Source organism: Rhipicephalus microplus, chromosome 3, assembly GCF_043290135.1.
Source record: "Rhipicephalus microplus isolate Deutch F79 chromosome 3, USDA_Rmic, whole genome shotgun sequence".
Classification (NCBI taxonomy): Eukaryota; Metazoa; Arthropoda; class Arachnida; order Ixodida; family Ixodidae; genus Rhipicephalus; species Rhipicephalus microplus.
The window spans coordinates 253,771,712-253,795,019 of NC_134702.1; the positions used below are offsets into that span (position 1 = coordinate 253,771,712).

At 46.5% G+C, this 23,308-nt stretch overlaps 1 protein-coding gene and 17 non-coding genes across 21 annotated transcripts in view; all 18 read right to left on the bottom strand.

Moving 5' to 3' along the window:
- Nucleotides 1-23,308, bottom strand: part of LOC119159444 (uncharacterized) — a 633,480-nt gene that overhangs the window by 294,247 nt on the left and 315,925 nt on the right. The gene's annotated exons all lie outside the window — the stretch shown is intronic.
- TRNAT-CGU (transfer RNA threonine (anticodon CGU)) lies at nt 5,773-5,845 on the bottom strand. Its single transcript has one exon. It is a non-coding gene; the product is annotated as a tRNA-Thr (tRNA).
- TRNAT-CGU (transfer RNA threonine (anticodon CGU)) lies at nt 6,228-6,300 on the bottom strand. The gene has a single exon. It is a non-coding gene; the product is annotated as a tRNA-Thr (tRNA).
- Nucleotides 15,695-15,767, bottom strand: TRNAT-CGU (transfer RNA threonine (anticodon CGU)). The gene has a single exon. It is a non-coding gene; the product is annotated as a tRNA-Thr (tRNA).
- On the bottom strand, nt 16,150-16,222 carry TRNAT-CGU (transfer RNA threonine (anticodon CGU)). The gene has a single exon. It is a non-coding gene; the product is annotated as a tRNA-Thr (tRNA).
- On the bottom strand, nt 16,605-16,677 carry TRNAT-CGU (transfer RNA threonine (anticodon CGU)). The gene has a single exon. It is a non-coding gene; the product is annotated as a tRNA-Thr (tRNA).
- TRNAT-CGU (transfer RNA threonine (anticodon CGU)) lies at nt 17,059-17,131 on the bottom strand. The gene has a single exon. It is a non-coding gene; the product is annotated as a tRNA-Thr (tRNA).
- Nucleotides 17,514-17,586, bottom strand: TRNAT-CGU (transfer RNA threonine (anticodon CGU)). Its single transcript has one exon. It is a non-coding gene; the product is annotated as a tRNA-Thr (tRNA).
- On the bottom strand, nt 17,968-18,040 carry TRNAT-CGU (transfer RNA threonine (anticodon CGU)). The gene has a single exon. It is a non-coding gene; the product is annotated as a tRNA-Thr (tRNA).
- Nucleotides 18,878-18,950, bottom strand: TRNAT-CGU (transfer RNA threonine (anticodon CGU)). Its single transcript has one exon. It is a non-coding gene; the product is annotated as a tRNA-Thr (tRNA).
- TRNAT-CGU (transfer RNA threonine (anticodon CGU)) lies at nt 19,333-19,405 on the bottom strand. The gene has a single exon. It is a non-coding gene; the product is annotated as a tRNA-Thr (tRNA).
- On the bottom strand, nt 19,788-19,860 carry TRNAT-CGU (transfer RNA threonine (anticodon CGU)). The gene has a single exon. It is a non-coding gene; the product is annotated as a tRNA-Thr (tRNA).
- TRNAA-CGC (transfer RNA alanine (anticodon CGC)) lies at nt 20,243-20,315 on the bottom strand. Its single transcript has one exon. It is a non-coding gene; the product is annotated as a tRNA-Ala (tRNA).
- TRNAT-CGU (transfer RNA threonine (anticodon CGU)) lies at nt 20,697-20,769 on the bottom strand. The gene has a single exon. It is a non-coding gene; the product is annotated as a tRNA-Thr (tRNA).
- On the bottom strand, nt 21,152-21,224 carry TRNAT-CGU (transfer RNA threonine (anticodon CGU)). The gene has a single exon. It is a non-coding gene; the product is annotated as a tRNA-Thr (tRNA).
- Nucleotides 21,607-21,679, bottom strand: TRNAT-CGU (transfer RNA threonine (anticodon CGU)). Its single transcript has one exon. It is a non-coding gene; the product is annotated as a tRNA-Thr (tRNA).
- TRNAT-CGU (transfer RNA threonine (anticodon CGU)) lies at nt 22,062-22,134 on the bottom strand. The gene has a single exon. It is a non-coding gene; the product is annotated as a tRNA-Thr (tRNA).
- TRNAT-CGU (transfer RNA threonine (anticodon CGU)) lies at nt 22,972-23,044 on the bottom strand. Its single transcript has one exon. It is a non-coding gene; the product is annotated as a tRNA-Thr (tRNA).

The following is a 23,308-nucleotide window of genomic DNA, read 5'->3' on the forward strand; positions in this document are numbered from 1 at the left end:
TCGTCATACCATTGGTTTGTGGATGGTATGCGGTCGTTTTGCGATGAGCTGCTCCACTAAGTCTCATGGCGTCTTGCGTCAATTGGGCTGTAAAGGCTGTTCCCCGGTCAGTGATAAGAACTGTTGGCGCTCCATGGCGGAGGACGATGCTGTTGATGAAAAAATACGCAATATCAATGGCGGTGCCTAGTTGTAGGGCTTTCGTTTCGCAGTACCTTGTTCAGGAGTCAGTAGTGACTACGATTCAGCGGTTGCCATCATGTGACTTCTGGAAAGGCCCAAGCAAGTCCATGCCGATTCGTTCAAACGGTTGTGACGGGGGTGCAACAGGCTGCAATAAACCAGCAGGGCACACAGGTGGGGCTTTACGGCGCTGGCAATGATTGCACGTTTTAACGTAATGCTTGACATCCTGGGTGAACTCCACCTCATGAGGCGCCCTAAGGGGTACTTGAGATTGGCCAGCCAACAGAGGGCTTGATGGTCCGTAACTACTCTGAATGGACGGCCATACAGATACGTTCGGAACTTTTTTTATCGCTCACCCAAATAATAGCAAGGCACTCCTTCTCCGTGGTCGAGTAGTTAGTTTGCGCAGATGACAGAATGCGACTAGCATAAGCGATGGGACGTTCAGCGCCGTCTTGCCGCTAGACGAGCACTGCACCAAGACTGATGTTGCTTGTGTAAGTGTGAAGTTCGGTGGCGGCATCTTCAACAAAGTGTCCTTGTAAAGGTTCACACTGAAGGCGCTGTTGAAGGTTGGAAAAAGCGGCTCTCTGCTCTGGACGCCACACAAAAGGAGTATCCTCCTTCGTTAAGCGGGTAAGGGGTTCAGCCATATTAGCAAAGCTCTGAACAAAGCGCCTGTAGTAGGCACAGAGACCCGAAAATTGGCGCAAATCCCGTAGAAGTGGAGGAAATGCAGCAACTGCCATGGTCTTTTCTGGGTCTGCTTGAATGCCATCGTGACTGACAAGGTGGCCGAGGAACTCGAGTTCTTCGTAGCCGAAATGACACTTCTCTGGTTTTAGCGATAGGCCTGTGGATCGAATAGCGACGAAGACGGACTGAAATCGTTGTAAATGTTGCTCAAATGTTTTGGAAAAAAACAACGACGTCGTCTAAATAGACAAGGCAAGATTCCCACTTCAGATCAGACAGTATGGTGTCCATCATCTTTTGGAACGTTGCCGGTGCAGAGCAAAATCCAAACGGTAACACTTTGAATTCGCAGAGGCCATCGGGAGTTATGAATGATGTTTTTTCCCTGTCGCGTTCATCGACCTTGATCTGCCAGTAGCCGCTGCGTAAATCCTTTGATGAAAAATATCGGGCATGTCGTCGATCCGTTGAGTCAGATATGTGTGAGAGAGGGTAGACGTGTCTCTTCGTCACTTTGTTGAGCTTCTGGTAATCGACGCAAAATCGAAGAGTGCCGTCTTTCTTTTTAACAAGTACGACGGGTGACACCAAAGACAATTCGAGGGTTGGATGACGTCGTCGTCGAGCATCTGTTTCGCTTGAAAGCATATTACCTCTTGTTCCTTCTGCGACACGCCGTAGGCGTGCTGTCGTATAAGCCGTTGGGTAGGGTGCTTTATATTGCAGTGCTTCACGGTTGGGGTCTGCTTGATTTTGGACGTGGACGCAAAGCAGTCACTATAGGTACGTGAAATCTTGCGTATCTGCTGTTGATGCGCAGACGATAGCTGGCAGTTTACGTCAACTGTAATGGCTAATGCAGTGTTACCTTCGGCAGCAGTGGCAATGGGAGATATAGTGGAACATTATTCGTCAATAATGGCTTCAAAGTTCGTGATCGCTGTTCGCTTTGCCAAGTGTTGGTACTAGCCGCCAAAATTGTGATCAGAAGCTGAGTCCTCCGACGTTTCAGTTGGATGATAGCGCGATCGACACAAATCTACCGAGCCAAGAGCACCGAGAGGTTAGTTTCGCGATGCCACTACTCTTGTTGTCACAGTCGCTCTCCACAGTTACCAACATACTGGCTCACGGCGGAAGTGCGATGGTGTCATCAGCAATTTGAAGTGTTGTGGTCTGCGCAACTGTATCCTTTTGTGGGGCTGTATGGTCGTTAGAGAACGTTATGAGCAGGTCGCGAAGGTTAATAACGGCTCCATGCTCGCGGAGAAAATCTATTCTGAGAATTATGTTTTGGGAGAATTCGCGCAATACGACATTTCAAGCAATCTATGTCGACTCACGAATTCGGAGGCGGGCAGTGTATATTCCCAGCGGTGTCAATAGGTGACCTCCCGCAGTGCGGAGGTTGGTTCCATGTCCCCAAGGCGTCGTTACCTTTCTTAGCTGTGCAGCGAGGTCGGTGCTTATGAAGAAATAATCGGCACCCGTATCTACCAGAGTGGTAAGCGGGTGGTTGTCGACAAGGACAGAGATGCGAGCAGAGACACGTTTGTCATCGATGGCACACGTCGGTGAAAGGATGTCGTCGAATGTCGGCAGGCACTTCGGGGGAGGGTCTTGTAACGGTCGATCAACAGCAGCCTCACCTCCAGAGCTCACTGTTCTTAGTTTCCCCGGCACGGGCTTGTGAATATAAGCGATCTTCCTGCAAGGACGTCCGCAAAGGTCTATCGCCAGGTTACGTGGAACGCCATGGAGACGGTGAGCGGGATTGGCAACTCGTAAGGGTTGTGGCTTGCTGGCTTGCCAAGTATTCGGCGATAGCACGCGGCCGCTCACCATCTCTGGGTCGACAAGCATCCGGACGAAAGCCAGGAAGACCCATGTGCCTGTATGCACACTCACGGTAAATGGGACCTGGTTCACCACATTGATAACAGAGATGCCGGTTGTTGGGAGCACGCCATACGCTGGGTTTCCGTATAAGGGGTGGGTTGCCGTGATGCGGTGGTCCTGAGTAGAATGACGGCGCCGTCTGCAGGGTGGCTGGACGGGACGGATAGCCAAAAGCCAGTGCAGGAGTACGTATTGCTTCCACGTACGTTAATAGCGGAGCTTCGGCTGGACGCGGGGCCGTCATGGGTTGGACCTCGGCTCGACGCAGTCGTCATGGGGTGCACTAGCTGTCGGCCCTCTTCGCGAACGACATCCGTTAGAGCAGCAACATGGGACTGAGAAGACACCACGTGCAGCTTTTGCAGCTCCTCGAGCACAATACTGTGCACGAGCTCCGTCAGGTCTCTTGAAGTCGTGATGTCAGGTGTTGGCAGGGCCAATGATACTGACGAAAGACTGCCAGGACGCTCATACTGATACGAACGCTGTCTTAGCAATCTCTCCAATGTCGTAGCTTCGCGGAGGAAATCATCTACAGTGCTGGGAGGGTTCCGCACTGGTCCATCGAACAGTTGCTCTTTCACTCCCCGCATCAGGAGACGCACCTTCTTCTCTTCCGTCTTTGGGGAGTCAGCTCGCCTGAACAGCCACGACATGTCCTCAACGAACATGGCAACACTCTCGTTCGGAAGCTGATTTCGGGAATTGAGGAGCCGTTCTGCTTGCTCCTTCTGGTCAGAGCTTCGGAAGGTATACCGAAACTGGTTGTGAAACTCTGCCCAGGTTTTCATAGTGGCCTCATGGTTTTCGAACCAAGTGCGCGCAAAGTCCTCAAGGTAAAAGTAGACATGCTGAATCTTTCGCTGCTCGTTCCACTCGTGGACGCTGCAGCAACGGTTGTAGTCGTCAAGCCTGTCGTCGATGTCCTCGCAAGGGCCACCGTGGAACGGCTTCGGGGTTCGTGGGGCGTTGAAGAACCATGGAGGAGGGAGCATCGATGTCTCTTTGGTTTGCGTTCCCGCACTAGCCATAGTACAGCCGAGTTCTGGAAATGGTCCAAAATCAGGAGGTAGGCCTAGTTGTCGCCTGCTACGCCGTAGGTCAGCTGGTTCTTCCAAGTCGCGACTAGTGTCAGGACCTTGCAGTTCATTGCAGTGCATACAACACTACCCAGCACATTAACCAGAAAATGTCACGTGTATACAGCAAGACCACAACATGTGTTCACAGGAGCAGCAGCACTGGACGTTGAGCCGAACCGAACGTTAGAGCACGAGCACCACAAAACAGTCCTCTTCTTTTTCACACCATGGCACATACTCGCATTGGCATAGCTCAACCTCGTTCTCTGCCTGTGGCAGTATATATATATATATATATATATAGGTATGGGATATGGCACAACGGGAGCGTTGTCAACAAGGATAGATATATTTATTTCCCGAAAGTTTCGGAAGGGGTCCTCCCTTCATCAGGGGATGAGTTATACTGACATGAATTTCCAAACTTCGTTGCTGCCGCGTTCCTCTCCCCTTGAAACATGTTTGCGAGAGTGAGAGGGAACTGAAAAAGGGGGAGAGAGAAAAAAAGAAAAAGAAAGAAAAGAAAGAAAGTAAAAAAGAGGAAGAACCACTGTCAACACTGAGAACGAAACCAACTGTCCGTGTACGTCCACATACGTTTCTTATCACGTGCTGTTCAGTTCTCGACGTGTGTCGGGCCACCCAAGATTGGATATATATATATATATATATATATATATATATATATATATATATATATATATATATATATATATATATATATATACGACGTTCGGCCTTTTGGCCGGTACCACGGCCAAAACCTCGAACTAAACTGTGCTGAAACGTTCCTTGTGTAGGAATTACGCTGTTTTCTACACTATCAGAACCAGCGTGATACTTCTTATAGTCTCCATATATCCGGTTTCTCAAACAGACACGAGCGCGAACAGCGTGAGGCATATTTTATTTTCAAATTTCGAACATTAGTAGCCGGCATCAACGATGACCCCGGTAAACTCAACTGCCTCCGAGAAGTAAGCCAGGAGGAAATTGGTGACAAAGATTGATAGCTGGAGACCATGCTTTCTTCTGACTGACTCGTATGTGTACACTGTCCACTCTTGTTTTCGTGTTTTCTTCATTCATTTTTTCTTTTCTTCCTTTTTTTACATGCACATACAAAGTGTTTTCGTTCGTCTACCACTTGATGACCATTGAAAGGAAACGGACGAAGATTAAAGGTAAAAAGAGCCGACCGACCTATTTACGGGAGACCCTTCCTTTACGCACGCCGCATGCCGACCAACCTATTACGGGGAAACCCTTTCTTTACGCACGCTGTCACGGACCCTCCCGGCACCGCGGCGACAATCTTGGGTGGCCCGACACACGTCGAGAACTGAACAGCACGCGATAAGAAACGTATGTGGACGTACACGGACAGTTGGTTCCGTTCTCAGTGTTGACATTGGTTCTTCCTCTTTTTTACTTTCTTTCTTTTCTTTCTTTTTCTCTTTTTTCTCCCCACCTTTTTTTCAGTTCCCTCTCACTCTCGCAAACATGTTTAAAGGCGAGAGAGACGCGGCAGCAACGAAGTTTAGAAATTCATGTCAGTATAACTCATCCCCTGGTGAAGGGAGGATCCCTCCCGAAACTGTTGGGAAATAAATATATTTATCCTTGTTGACAACGCTCCCGTTGTGCCATATCCCATACCTTCACAAAGACTAACTGGCCCATTGAATTATTACTCCCACTATATATATATATATATATATATATATATATATATATATATATATATATAAGGGAAAGAAGTGTATACCTAAGGGCTCGTTTTTCCGTGTATTAACACAATATTAATGAGATATAACAGAGAGTAATGCCAAGGAATGTACAGGGGAAGTTATTAAAACCAATGGAATGTAAATGGGAAGAAAGAAAAGTGGATGAAAAAATTACCAACTGTGAGCAGGAATCGAACCTACGACCTTCGAATTACGCGTTCGATGCTCTAACCACTGAGCTATCACAGCGGCCCTCCCTCCATCCACTTTTTTGGGTTTATCTGTGAATTTAGAAGTAGGAGCGACAGTCAGCGCCATCTATAAGCCAAACAACGAGTGTGAAAACACTCTTATGCGCATGTTTGGCGTCACGTAGCGCGCGAAATTATTATGAGCGGGCAGCTGATTGATTGTCCCTCTTATACAACCTAAACACACCAAGTCTGCCAGTACGAGACCCTCGTTCAATGAAATAAGGGAAAGAAGTGTATACCTAAGGGCTCGTTTTTCCGTGTTTTAACACAATATTAATGAGATATAACAGACAGTAATGCCAAGGAATGTACAGGGGAAGTTATTAAAATCAATGGAATGTAAATGGGAAGAAAGAAAAGTGGATGAAAAAATTACCAACTGTGAGCAGGAATCGAACCTACGACCTTCGAATTACGCGTTCGATGCTCTAACCACTGAGCTATCACAGCGGCCCTCCCTCCATCCACTTTTTTGGGTTTATCTGTGAATTTAGAAGTAGGAGCGACAGTCAGCGCCATCTATAAGCCAAACAACGAGTGTGAAAACACTCTTATGCGCATCTTTGGCGTCACGTAGCACGCGAACTTATTATGAGCGGGCAGCTGATTAATTGTCCCTCTTATACAACCTAAACACACCAAGTCTGCCAGTACGAGACCCTCGTTCAATGAAGTAAGGGAAAGAAGTGTATACCTAAGGGCTCGTTTTTCCGTGTTTTAACACAATATTAATGAGATATAACAGACAGTAATGCCAAGGAATGTACAGGGGAAGTTATTAAAATCAATGGAATGTAAATAAGAAGAAAGAAAAGTGGATGAAAAAATTACCAACTGTGAGCAGGAATCGAACCTACGACCTTCGAATTACGCGTTCGATGCTCTAACCCCTGAGCTATCACAGCGGCCCTCCCTCCATCCACTTTTTTGGTGTGATAGCCGCTGTGATAGCTCAGTGGTTAGAGCATCGAGCGCGTAGTTCGAAGGTCGTAGGTTCGATTCCTGCTCACAGTTGGTAATTTTTTCATCCACTTTTCTTTCTTCTTATTTACATTCCATTTGTTTTAATAACTTCCCCTGTACATTCCTTGGCATTACTGTCTGTTATATCTCATTAATATTGTGTTAAAACACAGAAAAACGAGCCCTTAGGTATACACTTCTTTCCCTTATTTCATTGAACGAGGGTCTCGTACTGGCAGACTTGGTGTGTTTAGGTTGTATAAGAGGGACAATTAATCAGCTGCCCGCTCATAATAAGTTCACGTGCTACGTGACGCCAAACATGCGCATAAGAGTGTTTTCACACTCGTTGTTTGGCTTATAGATGGCGCTGCTTGTCGCTCCTACTTCTAAATTCACAGATAAACCCAAAAAAGTGGATGGAGGGAGGGCCGCTGTGATAGCTCAGTGGTTAGAGCATCGAACGCGTAATTCGAAGGTCGTAGGTTCGACTCCTGCTCACAGTTGGTAATTTTTTCATCCACTTTTCTTTCTTCTTATTTACATTCCATTGGTTTTAATAACTTCCCCTGTACATTCCTTGGCATTACTGTCTGTTATATCTCATATATATATATATATATATATATATATATATATATATATATATTATATGAGCTTAACTTTTTACAGTCCGGTTTCTTAAACAGGCGCGAGCGCGAACAGCGTGAAGCATATTTTATTTTCACATTTAGAACATTATTAGCCAGCATCAACGAGGACCCCGGAACACTCTGCTCGCTCCGAGAAGTAAGCCAGGAGGAAATTGGTGACAAAGCTTCATAGCTAGAGACCATGCTTTTTCCTGACTCGTACCAGTACGCTGTACTTTCTGTCCTTTTTTTCTTTTTTTCTTTTTCTTTTCTTTATTTCTTATATATTATGAAGTCTTGGTTGCGTCAGCGTTTATTTGAGGAAAGACCTCGCAAAACGAACGGGCGGAGCCAGTATACAGACAATGACGACGATGATGACACAGAGTGGCAATGAGGACAAAGAGACAAGCGGATTATGGTGATTGTGATCAAGCAGGGATGAAAACGATGTAAGTAACAAACGCTCACACTAATTCCTCCCACTTGGAAGCGGACACCATGGCCGCAATAACTCAAAGTGACGCGGTACGTCGCGTGAAAGGTTTCATGCGACAAACATGGACAAGCTCTCTGCTGCGGTAGCGGTGGTCTGTTGGGGCGACAAGTGGTGTCCCACGATAATTGACTGGCGAAGTCTGCTCTAAAGCAATGTATGGCCCGAGTAAACGCGGTTAGAATTGGTCACAGCGACCAGGAGTGCGAATAAGTGTCAAAAGCAGTACTTCGTCACCAGGTTGGAAAGACACAATGCGATCGGATGCGTCACAGATGATCTTCCGCTGGTGCTGTCTCGCTTCAGTATATGTGCGAGCCTGATGGCGAGACTGGGCCAGGCGGAAAATGCATTCTTCGCTAATAGACGGACATGAGTTCCCAGGGCTGTTAAAAAAGGGGACGTCGGGAAAGACAGTCGGGGTGTGTCCGTACACGAGGTAAAACGGTGAGTAGCAAGTTGTTCGCTAAACGGCGGTGTTGTAAGCGAAGGTCAGGAGTGGTAAAAGAATATTCGTTTTTGTGGTCAGGTTGGACGTAAACGACTATCATGTCAGCAAGGGTTCGGTGAAACTGTTTTGTGAGACCATTTGTCTGAGAGTGGTAGCTTGAAGCTGTCTTGTGAGTAGTTCCAGAAGCGCGCAGTCCTTCATTTACCATTTGTGACAGGAACACTTCGCCACGGTCACTAAGCAGTACACGAGTAGCCTCTTAACGCAGCATTATGTTGTGAAAAATGAAGGCTGCAACTTCCACAGCTGAGCCTGTAATAACAGAGGAAGTCTCAGCGTAGCGTCTTAGGTGGTCCACGGCGGTCACTATCCATTGTTTGCCAGCAGATCTGACGGGGAGAGGCCCGTAAAGGTCGACACCTACAACCTCGAACGGCTTTGAAGGACACGGAAGGGGCTGTAGACGCCCACCAGGATCAGACGTCGGAAGTTTACGACGCTGGCATGGGTAGCAGAAACCGACGTACCGCGCTACACTAGAAGAAAGGCCAGGCCAGTAATAACGACATCGAATGTGGTCAAGAGTTTTTTTTAACCAAGATGACCAGCAGTCAAGTCATTCTGGAAGGCTTCGAGCACCTGAAGTCGAAGATAGCGTGGCAGTACAGGAACCCAGCGCTGACCGCCAGGGTGGCAAGTGTGGTGGTAGAGAACCCCATTGTCCAGCTCAAAGTGCAGGAGTTGACGACGAGCTTGCGCGTTTGGTGGACTAGAAACTCCCGAAAGGTGGTCCACCATGTGTCTGCAGTATGATTTGGACCGCTGGCGGGAAATATATTGTTACGTTTGAAAGAGACTGGTTGACGTTGAAAGGGGCCGCTTATTAGGTCACGAGGGGCAGCTCAGAAGCGGCCTACTGGATAAAGATCCTCCTGATCCACTTCTTCCTCTCTCGCTCCCGGTGACAAGTGCGTTCACCGTATACGCTTCTTTCTCTTCGTGCATGTACGCAACATCCGTCTCCGCGCAGACGAAGGCCGCCGGACGAGTCAGTCGAGTTGTCGTGGCGTGTACAGTTTCAGGCGCGCAACTTGAACCACTTGAGTTTTGGCAGCTCCTCGACCACTCACCGTGAGACGAGCTATTACATAGTTGACCTCTGTAAGTCTGTCGACGATGACGAAAGGTCCATTGTAAGTGGCCAAAAACTTTTGGCATAACCCGCGCTTGCGCATTGGAGTCCACAACCACACGAGATCACCACGGCGATAAATCACTGGTCGATGGTGAATGTCATAGCGTGCCTTCGCTTTGTCTTGCGATGCCAATGTGCGTAGTCGAGCTATGTGACGCGCCTGTTCGGCGAGACAGAGAGTCTCGGCGACAGTGACGTTGTCGTGGTCACAGAAAGGCAATATTGTGTCGATTGTGTGCCGGGGCGAACGTGCATAAAGCAAAAAGAAAGGGCTATAGCCTGTAATCTCATGCTTCGCGGTGTTGAACGCGTAAGTAATGAATGGGAGTACGTCATCCCAGTTCTTGTGGTCGCATGAGACATACATAGACAACATGTTGATAATGGTGCGGTTGGTACGCTCCGTCAGCCCATTAGTTTGGGGGTGGTATGGTGTCGAGTGACGCAGGCGGGATTCACATAAACGGAGTAGCTCCTTTACGACATCCGCTGTGAATTGTCGTCCACGATCACTGATAGTCAGGCGAGGAGGGCCATGTCGGAGGATGACGCACTGTGACAAAAACGACGAGACTTCACTGGCAGTTGCGGAGGGGACGGCTGCCGTCTCGCAGTAGCATGTGTGGCAGTCGACGCAAACAATTATCCATCGGTTGCCCTTAGCCGATTTTGGGAAGGGGCCCAGAAAGTCAATGCCCACTTGTTCAAAAGGTGCGCCTGGAGTAGGCATCGGCTGTAGAAGACCAGCTGGACCAGTTGATGGACGTTTGTGACGCTGACATTGCATGCAGCTTGCCACATAACTATCAGGCCAATAAAAGCGCTCTTTAGTCCGGTGAAGCGTCCGCGCCAAACCTAAATGTCCAAATGTAGGGTCGTCGTGCATGACACTACTATTAACTGTTCACAGGCTCTCCGGGACCACTAGAAGGAAACGCGCGCCACAGCTGGAGAGGTTCCATTTGAACAAAAGTCCATCACGCATACAGAAACGGCGTGCACTAGTGGAAGCGGATGCAGCGGTGAATAGTGGTGCTAGTTTGGCATCTTTCCGCTGTTCTGCTCTGAAACTGGGATAGTCCAGGAACGTAGGCGACACAGACGCTACAAGCTGGTCAAGGTCATCGAATTCACAGTCTGTTGTGCTAAGTGGCATACGTGAAAGACAGTCCGCGTCAGCATGTCGAAGACCACTCTTGTAAGCGACGGTAAAACTGTATTCTTGTAGCCGGAGTGCTCAGCGCGCAAGGCGGCCACAAGGGTCACGAAGGTTGACAATCCAACACAACGAGTGGTGGTCGGTTACGACTGTGAATGGGCGTCCGTAAAGGTAAGACCTAAACCGCTGAATTGCAAATAATACCGCCAGGCATTCTTGTTCGGTAACAGTGTAGTTTTGTTCCGGCCTGCTTAGGGAGCGACTTGCGTATGCGATGATGTGTTCACGGTCGCCGTAACGTTGTACTAGGACGGCTCCAATACCTATGCCGCTAGCATCCGTATGAAGCTCTGTCGGAGCGGAAGGACTGAAGTGCTGAAGGACGGGTCGGGACGTCAGCAAAAACTTCAATTGACGGAATGAAGAATCGCACTCCGGAGTCCACTCAAAGGAATTGTCCTTTCGTAAGAGGCATGTGAGAGCATACGCAACGTCGGCAAACTTCGGAATAAAGCGGTGGAAGTACGAACAAAGCCCCAGGAAACTACGAAGCTCCTTGACGGAACGCGGCGCATTGAACGCCTCAACTGCTGCTGTCTTCTGGGGGTCAGGGCGGATGCCATCCTTGTCAACGAGATGCCCGAGCACAAGCGTCTGGCGGTCTCTGAAGTTGCATTTCTTCGAGTTTAAAATTAGGCCAGCGTTTCGGATGCAGTTCAAAACAGTATCCAGACGAGAGTTGTGTTCACTGAACGTGCGGCCAAAGATGACGACATCGTCGAGGTAGCACATGCAGATGTTCCACTTCAAGCCACGCAGGATGGTGTCCATAAACCTCTCGAACGTGGCAGGTGCATTGCACAGTCCAAATGGCATCACGTTGAATTGAAAGAGCCCATCAGGGGTTACAAAGGCAGTCTTTTCCTTGTCCTCTGGGTGCATCGGAATTTGCCAATAACCGGATCGTGAGTCTACGGAGGAAAAATAAGAGGCCGAATGTAAGCAGTCTATTGCGTCCTCTATACGTCGCAGCGGATATACGTCCTTTTTAGACACGGCATTCAGTCGGCGATAGTCGACGCAAAATCTCCAAGATCCATCTTTCTTCTTAACAAGGATTACCGGTGCTGCCCACGGACTGGCTGACTCTTGTACCACTCCCTTTTGCATCATTTCCTGCACTTGGTCGTTGATAATTTGTCTTTCTGACGGGGAAACACGATATGGTTTTTGGCGAATCGGACTTGCCGCGCCAGTATTGATGGTATGGCGCATTCGAGACAGGGGGAAAGGGACTACTTTGCCCTTCTGCGCAAAATCAAATACCGAAACGTGCTTCAACAGCACATTCATTAAAGTTCGGCGCTCGCTTGAGCTAAGCGACTTATTTATTGTTGCCATAAGCGCCCCGTCCAAATCGTGACAACCAGTTCCGTCACGCTCTTCCGGCACGTCTGTTAGCTCGACCACTGATAAGGTTGCGTGTTCTTTGCTGACCGAAGCTAACTGCAAACCATTGGGTAGTGTCACGGGCTCAGAGGAACAGTTTACAGTCTAAAGGCCAGTTCGTCCGCCATCAATCGACACCACACAATGGGGAACCAACACATTCTTCTTCACGCAGTTTATGTGCATTGGTTCTACGCTCGCATCGAAGCTGTCAGAATCCGCGCCGCGACAAACAACAGGAACACGTACGGTAGACGACGCAGGTATGAACGTATCGCCACAGACACACAGCGTAGTTTGGTCATTCGCCGGAGTTTCCAGAAGTTCTGAAGGCATCTGGCCGCTCACAAAGACTTTCCCCGTGCGACAGTCTACAGTGGCACCACATTCTCGCAAGAAGTCCATGCCGAGAATGACATCATGTGTCGACTGAGGAATAATTGCAAACTCTGTCGTTATCATAAGGCCTCCCAAAAATACCTCACCACTACACACACCAATAGGGCGCAATGGCTCTCCACTCACTCCACAGAACGTCGAAGTTTTATCCCAGGTAAAAACAACTTTCCGCCCTAACACGTCTTTAAAGGAAGCACTCATCACGGAAATCGTTTCACCTGTGTCCACCAAGGCCATCACAGGCACATGATCCACCAAAACACGCACTTTGTTTGTAAACATACACACAGGAGGTATTTCTCTCAGTAGCACGTTTCCAGCGACTTCACCTTCATTGGCCGCGCTGGCTAGTTTTCCGGTGGCGAAGAGGGCGCTTTGGGACGCAGCGGTGAAGGAGAACGATGAGCACGAGGTGGGGTTGGGGCGTTAAACTCCTGTCAGATGCCGGGGATTGGTTGCGGAAGCTGCTGTGCCAATAGTTGTCATCAGGTGGTATGTTGGCCGGCCACCGGACACCATGAGGCTGTTCGAAGGGTCGTGAAAAGTCAGATGGTTGGTGATACCGAGGAGTTACCTGACGGTTGGAAAATCGTGATATGTGGCCTGGCACACCGCAAGAATAGCACACCGGCCGAGGTCGAAACATCGGTCGCTCGTCGATGAATAGAGCGTCATCATTTGCTCTTGTGTGACGGATGTACTGGTTGGGTGAGTCGTATCGAGACGTCGGGTGTCGAAGAGGCATGCGCTGAGAGCGTCGGTCATACCGTGACGCGGGAAATCTGGTTGTCATCCTTAATTGTGGGGCTGTGCTGTACTCCACAGTTGCCGTGCTCATCGTCGGTTGCCATGGGGTCAAAGGAGGCACATCCATAGCCTCACGTGGCAGACACAACTCGCGATGGTCAGCTGTCGAACACGACATTTCTCGGTGGGACAGTTCCTCACGAACAATCTGTCGAATGGCAGAAAAAAGGTCGAGGCCAGGATTTGTGTCCACACTGGCAACAGTTGTAACGTTAGCGAGCCGACCAAACTTGGGCGCAATTCGACGCATCTTGAGCGTTTCAAACGTTCGGCCATGCTGAATGACGTCGGACACAGAACTGAGGCTTTCTTTTCCAATTAGAAAATTATACACGTCCTCAGCTATCCCTTTGAGCAGATGCCCAACTTTGTCCTCTTCCGACATGGTAGCACAGACCACCTTGCACAGCCTTAACACTTCTTCTATGTAAGTGGTGCATGTCTCACCTGGTAGCTGTGCCCGTTGCGACAGTGTTTGCTCAGCCCGCTTCTTTCTTTCAACCGAGTCGCCGAAACACGCCCTGAGCTCTTCAACAAAAAGATCCCACGTCGTGAGTGCGTCCTCGTGGTTCTCGTACCATAGCAGTGCGGTGTCGGTCAGGGAGAACACTACGTTGGCTAGCATAGCGGCTGCATCCCAACCGATGGACTTGCCCACACGTTTGTACTTGGTGAGCCAGGCGTCGACATCCTCTTCGGCTTTTCCTCCGAAGGGCGGTGGAACTCAGTAGTACGGAAGCGGGCCAGATGGTGCCGTCCTGGAAACGCCTGCTTCTTCGGGCATGTCGAAGTCACTCACGGCAGATGGTGGGAGACCGGCAAGTCGACGGCTTCGTCAAAGCTGTGGCAGTGATCGTTCCGTAGTTGAAGCGCTTACTCAGCACCTCCACCACTCTGTTACGTTTGAAAGAGACTGGTAGACGTTAAAAGGGACCGTTTATTAGGTCGCGAGGGGCAGCTCATAAGCGGCCTACTGGTTAAAGATCCTCCTGATCCTCTTCTTCCTCTCTCGCTCCCGGCGACAAGTGCGTTCACCGTATACGCTTCTTTCTCTTCGTGCATGTACGCAACAATATGTTGGCCCGTCGTCCGAAAAGGGTTGCCCTATTGATGCGAGCGTATAAACTTTGGTAAAAGTGGCGGTTGAGTTCTCACCAACGCTGATATGGGTAGTTCGAAGCCGGCAACGAGATAAAGCGTCAGCGTCTTGATGTTTTCTACCTGACTTGTTTGTTATGTAAAAGTCGTACTCCTGCAAGCGTAGTATCCACCGACCCAAGCGTCCGGAAATGTTATTCAGTGTTAAAAGCCAGCATAAGGGATGGTGGTCCGTAGCGATTGTGAAGTGACGGCCGTGGAGATAGGGACGGAACTTCTATATTTTTTCGTCACGTGTACATACAAAATGTTCACGCTCGCCTACCACTTGACGGCCAATGAGGGGAAACGGGCGAAGATCAAAGGTAAAAAACCGACTGACCCATTAAGTGGAAACTCTTTCCTTACGCACGTCGTCGCGGACCCCTCCCGCTACTGCGGTGACAATCTTGGGTGGCCCGACACACGTCGAGAACTGGCCAGCGCACGATGATAACCGGATGTGGACTTACACCGACATTTGGATGTGCACAGGCTAGTATCGTGCTGAGCGTTCACAGTGTTTTATTTATTTCTCTTTCACTCTCGCAAACATCTTTCAAGGCGAGAGCGACGTGACAGCAACGAAGTTTGAACATCTATGTTAGTATAACTCATCCCCTGACGAAGGGAGGACCCCTCCCGAAATTGTTGGGAAATAAATATATTTATCTTTGTTGACAACGCTCCGGTTGTGCCACATCCCACACCTTCGCGAAGACTTACTGGCCCATTGAAATTGTACTCTCTGTATATATATATATATATATATATATATATATATATATATATATATAAATATAAATATTTATATATATATATATATATATATATATATATATATCAAGCAAGTGTCTTCTGTGGATCCAGTGATAAATGGAAATTGGCTTGAGCGGACAAACGTACGGATTTTAGAAGTTTTCGTACGTTTGTGCGCTCAAGCCTATATATATAAATATATATATATATATATATATATATATATATATATATATATATAAGGGAAAGAAGTGTATACCTAAGGGCTCGTTTTTCCGTGTTTTAACACAAAATTAATGAGATATAACAGACAGTAATGCCAAGGAATGTACAGGGGAAGTTATTAAAATCAATGGAATGTAAATGGGAAGAAAGAAAAGTGGATGAAAAAATTACCAACTGTGAGCAGGAATCGAACCTACGACCTTCGAATTACGCGTTCGATGCTCTAACCACTGAGCTATCACAGCGGCCCTCCCTCCATCCACTTTTTTGGGTTTATCTGTGAATTTAGAAGTAGGAGCGACAGTCAGCGCCATCTATAAGCCAAACAACGAGTGTGAAAACACTCTTATGCGCATGTTTGGCGTCACGTAGCACGCGAACTTATTATGAGCGGGCAGCTGATTAATTGTCCCTCTTATACAACCTAACCACACCAAGTCTGCCAGTACGAGACCCTCGTTCAATGAAATAAGGGAAAGAAGTGTATACCTAAGGGCTCGTTTTTCCGTGTTTTAACACAATATTAATGAGATATAACAGACAGTAATGCCAAGGAATGTACAGGGGAAGTTATTAAAATCAATGGAATGTAAATAGGAAGAAAGAAAAGTGGATGAAAAAATTACCAACTGTGAGCAGGAATCGAACCTACGACCTTCGAATTACGCGTTCGATGCTCTAACCACTGAGCTATCACAGCGGCCCTCCCTCCATCCACTTTTTTGGGTTTATCTGTGAATTTAGAAGTAGGAGCGACAGTCAGCGCCATCTATAAGCCAAACAACGAGTGTGAAAACACTCTTATGCGCATGTTTGGCGTCACGTAGCACGCGAACTTATTATGAGCGGGCAGCTGATTAATTGTCCCTCTTATACAACCTAAACACACCAAGTCTGCCAGTACGAGACCCTCGTTCAATGAAATAAGGGAAAGAAGTGTATACCTAAGGGCTCGTTTTTCCGTGTTTTAACACAATATTAATGAGATATAACAGACAGTAATGCCAAGGAATGTACAGGGGAAGTTATTAAAATCAATGGAATGTAAATGGGAAGAAAGAAAAGTGGATGAAAAAATTACCAACTGTGAGCAGGAATCGAACCTACGACCTTCGAATTACGCGTTCGATGCTCTAACCACTGAGCTATCACAGCGGCCCTCCCTCCATCCACTTTTTTGGGTTTATCTGTGAATTTAGAAGTAGGAGCGACAGTCAGCGCCATCTATAAGCCAAACAACGAGTGTGAAAACACTCTTATGCGCATCTTTGGCGTCACGTAGCACGCGAACTTATTATGAGCGGGCAGCTGATTAATTGTCCCTCTTATACAACCTAAACACACCAAGTCTGCCAGTACGAGCCCTCGTTCAATGAAATAAGGGAAAGAAGTGTACACCTAAGGGCTCGTTTTTCCGTGTTTTAACACAATGTTAATGAGATATAACAGACAGTAATGCCAAGGAATGTACAGGGGAAGTTATTAAAATCAATGGAATGTAAATAGGAAGAAAGAAAAGTGGATGAAAAAATTACCAACTGTGAGCAGGAATCGAACCTACGACCTTCGAATTACGCGTTCGATGCTCTAACCACTGAGCTATCACAGCGGCCCTCCCTCCATCCACTTTTTTGGGTTTATCTGTGAATTTAGAAGTAGGAGCGACAGTCAGCGCCATCTATAAGCCAAACAACGAGTGTGAAAACACTCTTATGCGCATGTTTGGCGTCACGTAGCACGCGAACTTATTATGAGCGGGCAGCTGATTGATTGTCCCTCTTACACAACCTAAACACACCAAGTCTGCCAGTACGAGACCCTCGTTCAATGAAATAAGGGAAAGAAGTGTATACCTAAGGGCTCGTTTTTCCGTGTTTTAACACAATATTAATGAGATATAACAGACAGTAATGCCAAGGAATGTACAGGGGAAGTTATTAAAATCAATGGAATGTAAATGGGAAGAAAGAAAAGTGGATGAAAAAATTACCAACTGTGAGCAGGAATCGAACCTACGACCTTCGAATTACGCGTTCGATGCTCTAACCACTGAGCTATCACAGCGGCCCTCCCTCCATCCACTTTTTTGGGTTTATCTGTGAATTTAGAAGTAAGAGCGACAGTCAGCGCCATCTATAAGCCAAACAACGAGTGTGAAAACACTCTTATGCGCATGTTTGGCGTCACGTAGCACGCGAACTTATTATGAGCGGGCAGCTGATTAATTGTCCCTCTTATACAACCTAACCACACCAAGTCTGCCAGTACGGACCCTCGTTCAATGAAATAAGGGAAAGAAGTGTATACCTAAGGGCTCGTTTTTCCGTGTTTTAACACAATATTAATGAGATATAACAGACAGTAATGCCAAGGAATGTACAGGGGAAGTTATTAAAATCAATGGAATGTAAATAGGAAGAAAGAAAAGTGGATGAAAAAATTACCAACTGTGAGCAGGAATCGAACCTACGACCTTCGAATTACGCGTTCGATGCTCTAACCACTGAGCTATCACAGCGGCCCTCCCTCCATCCACTTTTTTGGGTTTATCTGTGAATTTAGAAGTAGGAGCGACAGTCAGCGCCATCTATAAGCCAAACAACGAGTGTGAAAACACTCTTATGCGCATGTTTGGCGTCACGTAGCACGCGAACTTATTATGAGCGGGCAGCTGATTAATTGTCCCTCTTATACAACCTAACCACACCAAGTCTGCCAGTACGAGACCCTCGTTCAATGAAATAAGGGAAAGAAGTGTATACCTAAGGGCTCGTTTTTCCGTGTTTTAACACAATATTAATGAGATATAACAGACAGTAATGCCAAGGAATGTACAGGGGAAGTTATTAAAATCAATGGAATGTAAATAGGAAGAAAGAAAAGTGGATGAAAAAATTACCAACTGTGAGCAGGAATCGAACCTACGACCTTCGAATGACGCGTTCGATGCTCTAACCACTGAGCTATCACAGCGGCCCTCCCTCCATCCACTTTTTTGGGTTTATCTGTGAATTTAGAAGTAGGAGCGACAGTCAGCGCCATCTATAAGCCAAACAACGAGTGTGAAAACACTCTTATGCGCATGTTTGGCGTCACGTAGCACGCGAACTTATTATGAGCGGGCAGCTGATTAATTGTCCCTCTTATACAACCTAACCACACCAAGTCTGCCAGTACGAGACCCTCGTTCAATGAAATAAGGGAAAGAAGTGTATACCTAAGGGCTCGTTTTTCCGTGTTTTAACACAATATTAATGAGATATAACAGACAGTAATGCCAAGGAATGTACAGGGGAAGTTATTAAAATCAATGGAATGTAAATGGGAAGAAAGAAAAGTGGATGAAAAAATTACCAACTGTGAGCAGGAATCGAACCTACGACCTTCGAATTACGCGTTCGATGCTCTAACCACTGAGCTATCACAGCGGCCCTCCCTCCATCCACTTTTTTGGGTTTATCTGTGAATTTAGAAGTAGGAGCGACAGTCAGCGCCATCTATAAGCCAAACAACGAGTGTGAAAACACTCTTATGCGCATCTTTGGCGTCACGTAGCACGCGAACTTATTATGAGCGGGCAGCTGATTAATTGTCCCTCTTATACAACCTAAACACACCAAGTCTGCCAGTACGAGACCCTCGTTCAATGAAATAAGGGAAAGAAGTGTATACCTAAGGGCTCGTTTTTCCGTGTTTTAACACAATATTAATGAGATATAACAGACAGTAATGCCAAGGAATGTACAGGGGAAGTTATTAAAATCAATGGAATGTAAATGGGAAGAAAGAAAAGTGGATGAAAAAATTACCAACTGTGAGCAGGAATCGAACCTACGACCTTCGAATTACGCGTTCGATGCTCTAACCACTGAGCTATCACAGCGGCCCTCCCTCCATCCACTTTTTTGGGTTTATCTGTGAATTTAGAAGTAGGAGCGACAGTCAGCGCCATCTATAAGCCAAACAACGAGTGTGAAAACACTCTTATGCGCATGTTTGGCGTCACGTAGCACGCGAACTTATTATGAGCGGGCAGCTGATTGATTGTCCCACTTATACAACCTAAACACACCAAGTCTGCCAGTACGAGACCCTCGTTCAATGAAATAAGGGAAAGAAGTGTATACCTAAGGGCTCGTTTTTCCGTGTTTTAACACAATATTAATGAGATATAACAGACAGTAATGCCAAGGAATGTACAGGGGAAGTTATTAAAATCAATGGAATGTAAATGGGAAGAAAGAAAAGTGGATGAAAAAATTACCAACTGTGAGCAGGAATCGAACCTACGACCTTCGAATTACGCGTTCGATGCTCTAACCACTGAGCTATCACAGTGGCCCTCCCTCCATCCACTTTTTTGGGTTTATCTGTGAATTTAGAAGTAGAAGCGACAGTCAGCGCCATCTATAAGCCAAACAACGAGTGTGAAAACACTCTTATGCGCATGTTTGGCGTCACGTAGCACGCGAACTTATTATGAGCGGGCAGCTGATTAATTGTCCCTCTTATACAACCTAAACACACCAAGTCTGCCAGTACGAGACCCTCGTTCAATGAAATAAGGGAAAGAAGTGTATACCTAAGGGCTCGTTTTTCCGTGTTTTAACACAATATTAATGAGATATAACAGACAGTAATGCCAAGGAATGTACAGGGGAAGTTATTAAAATCAATGGAATGTAAATGGGAAGAAAGAAAAGTGGATGAAAAAATTACCAACTGTGAGCAGGAATCGAACCTACGACCTTCGAATTGCGCGTTCGATGCTCTAACCACTGAGCTATCACAGCGGCCCTCCCTCCATCCACTTTTTTGGGTTTATCTGTGAATTTAGAAGTAGGAGCGACAGTCAGCGCCATCTATAAGCCAAACAACGAGTGTGAAAACACTCTTATGCGCATGTTTGGCGTCACGTAGCACGCGAACTTATTATGAGCGGGCAGCTGATTGATTGTCCCTCTTATACAACCTAAACACACCAAGTCTGCCAGTACGAGACCCTCGTTCAATGAAATAAGGGAAAGAAGTGTATACCTAAGGGCTCGTTTTCCGTGTTTTAACACAATATTAATGAGATATAACAGACAGTAATGCCAAGGAATGTACAGGGGAAGTTATTAAAATCAATGGAATGTAAATGGGAAGAAAGAAAAGTGGATGAAAAAATTACCAACTGTGAGCAGGAATCGAACCTACGACCTTCGAATTACGCGTTCGATGCTCTAACCACTGAGCTATCACAGCGGCCCTCCCTCCATCCACTTTTTTGGGTTTATCTGTGAATTTAGAAGTAGGAGCGACAGTCAGCGCCATCTATAAGCCAAACAACGAGTGTGAAAACACTCTTATGCGCATGTTTGGCGTCACGTAGCACGCGAACTTATTATGAGCGGGCAGCTGATTAATTGTCCCTCTTATACAACCTAACCACACCAAGTCTGCCAGTACGAGACCCTCGTTCAATGAAATAAGGGAAAGAAGTGTATACCTAAGGGCTCGTTTTTCCGTGTTTTAACACAATAATAATGAGATATAACAGACAGTAATGCCAAGGAATGTACAGGGGAAGTTATTAAAATCAATGGAATGTAAATAGGAAGAAAGAAAAGTGGATGAAAAAATTACCAACTGTGAGCAGGAATCGAACCTACGACCTTCGAATTACGCGTTCGATGCTCTAACCACTGAGCTATCACAGCGGCCCTCCCTCCATCCACTTTTTTGGGTTTATCTGTGAATTTAGAAGTAGGAGCGACAGTCAGCGCCATCTATAAGCCAAACAACGAGTGTGAAAACACTCTTATGCGCATGTTTGGCGTCACGTAGCACGCGAACTTATTATGAGCGGGCAGCTGATTAATTGTCCCTCTTATACAACCTAACCACACCAAGTCTGCCAGTACGAGACCCTCGTTCAATGAAATAAGGGAAAGAAGTGTACACCTAAGGGCTCGTTTTTCCGTGTTTTAACACAATATTAATGAGATATAACAGACAGTAATGCCAAGGAATGTACAGGGGAAGTTATTAAAATCAATGGAATGTAAATAGGAAGAAAGAAAAGTGGATGAAAAAATTACCAACTGTGAGCAGGAATCGAACCTACGACCTTCGAATTACGCGTTCGATGCTCTAACCACTGAGCTATCACAGCGGCCCTCCCTCCATCCACTTTTTTGGGTTTATCTGTGAATTTAGAAGTAGGAGCGACAGTCAGCGCCATCTATAAGCCAAACAACGAGTGTGAAAACACTCTTATGCGCATGTTTGGCGTCACGTAGCACGCGAACTTATTATGAGCGGGCAGCTGATTAATTGTCCCTCTTATACAACCTAACCACACCAAGTCTGCCAGTACGAGACCCTCGTTCAATGAAATAAGGGAAAGAAGTGTACACCTAAGGGCTCGTTTTTCCGTGTTTTAACACAATATTAATGAGATATAACAGACAGTAATGCCAAGGAATGTACAGGGGAAGTTATTAAAATCAATGGAATGTAAATAGGAAGAAAGAAAAGTGGATGAAAAAATTACCAACTGTGAGCAGGAATCGAACCTACGACCTTCGAATTACGCGTTCGATGCTCTAACCACTGAGCTATCACAGCGGCCCTCCCTCCATCCACTTTTTTGGGTTTATCTGTGAATTTAGAAGTAGGAGCGACAGTCAGCGCCATCTATAAGCCAAACAACGAGTGTGAAAACACTCTTATGCGCATGTTTGGCGTCACGTAGCACGCGAACTTATTATGAGCGGGCAGCTGATTAATTGTCCCTCTTATACAACCTAACCACACCAAGTCTGCCAGTACGAGACCCTCGTTCAATGAAATAAGGGAAAGAAGTGTATACCTAAGGGCTCGTTTTTCCGTGTTTTAACACAATATTAATGAGATATAACAGACAGTAATGCCAAGGAATGTACAGGGGAAGTTATTAAAATCAATGGAATGTAAATAGGAAGAAAGAAAAGTGGATGAAAAAATTACCAACTGTGAGCAGGAATCGAACCTACGACCTTCTAATTACGCGTTCGATGCTCTAACCACTGAGCTATCACAGCGGCCCTCCCTCCATCCACTTTTTTGGGTTTATCTGTGAATTTAGAAGTAGGAGCGACAGTCAGCGCCATCTATAAGCCAAACAACGAGTGTGAAAACACTCTTATGCGCATGTTTGGCGTCACGTAGCACGCGAACTTATTATGAGCGGGCAGCTGATTAATTGTCCCTCTTATACAACCTAAACACACCAAGTCTGCCAGTACGAGACCCTCGTTCAATGAAATAAGGGAAAGAAGTGTATACCTAAGGGCTCGTTTTTCCGTGTTTTACCACAATATTAATGAGATATAACAGACAGTAATGCCAAGGAATGTACAGGGGAAGTTATTAAAATCAATGGAATGTAAATGGGAAGAAAGAAAAGTGGATGAAAAAATTACCAACTGTGAGCAGGAATCGAACCTACGACCTTCGAATTACGCGTTCGATGCTCTAACCACTGAGCTATCACAGCGGCCCTCCCTCCATCCACTTTTTTGGGTTTATCTGTGAATTTAGAAGTAGGAGCGACAGTCAGCGCCATCTATAAGCCAAACAACGAGTGTGAAAACACTCTTATGCGCATCTTTGGCGTCACGTAGCACGCGAACTTATTATGAGCGGGCAGCTGATTAATTGTCCCTCTTATACAACCTAAACACACCAAGTCTGCCAGTACGAGCCCTCGTTCAATGAAATAAGGGAAAGAAGTGTATACCTAAGGGCTCGTTTTTCCGTG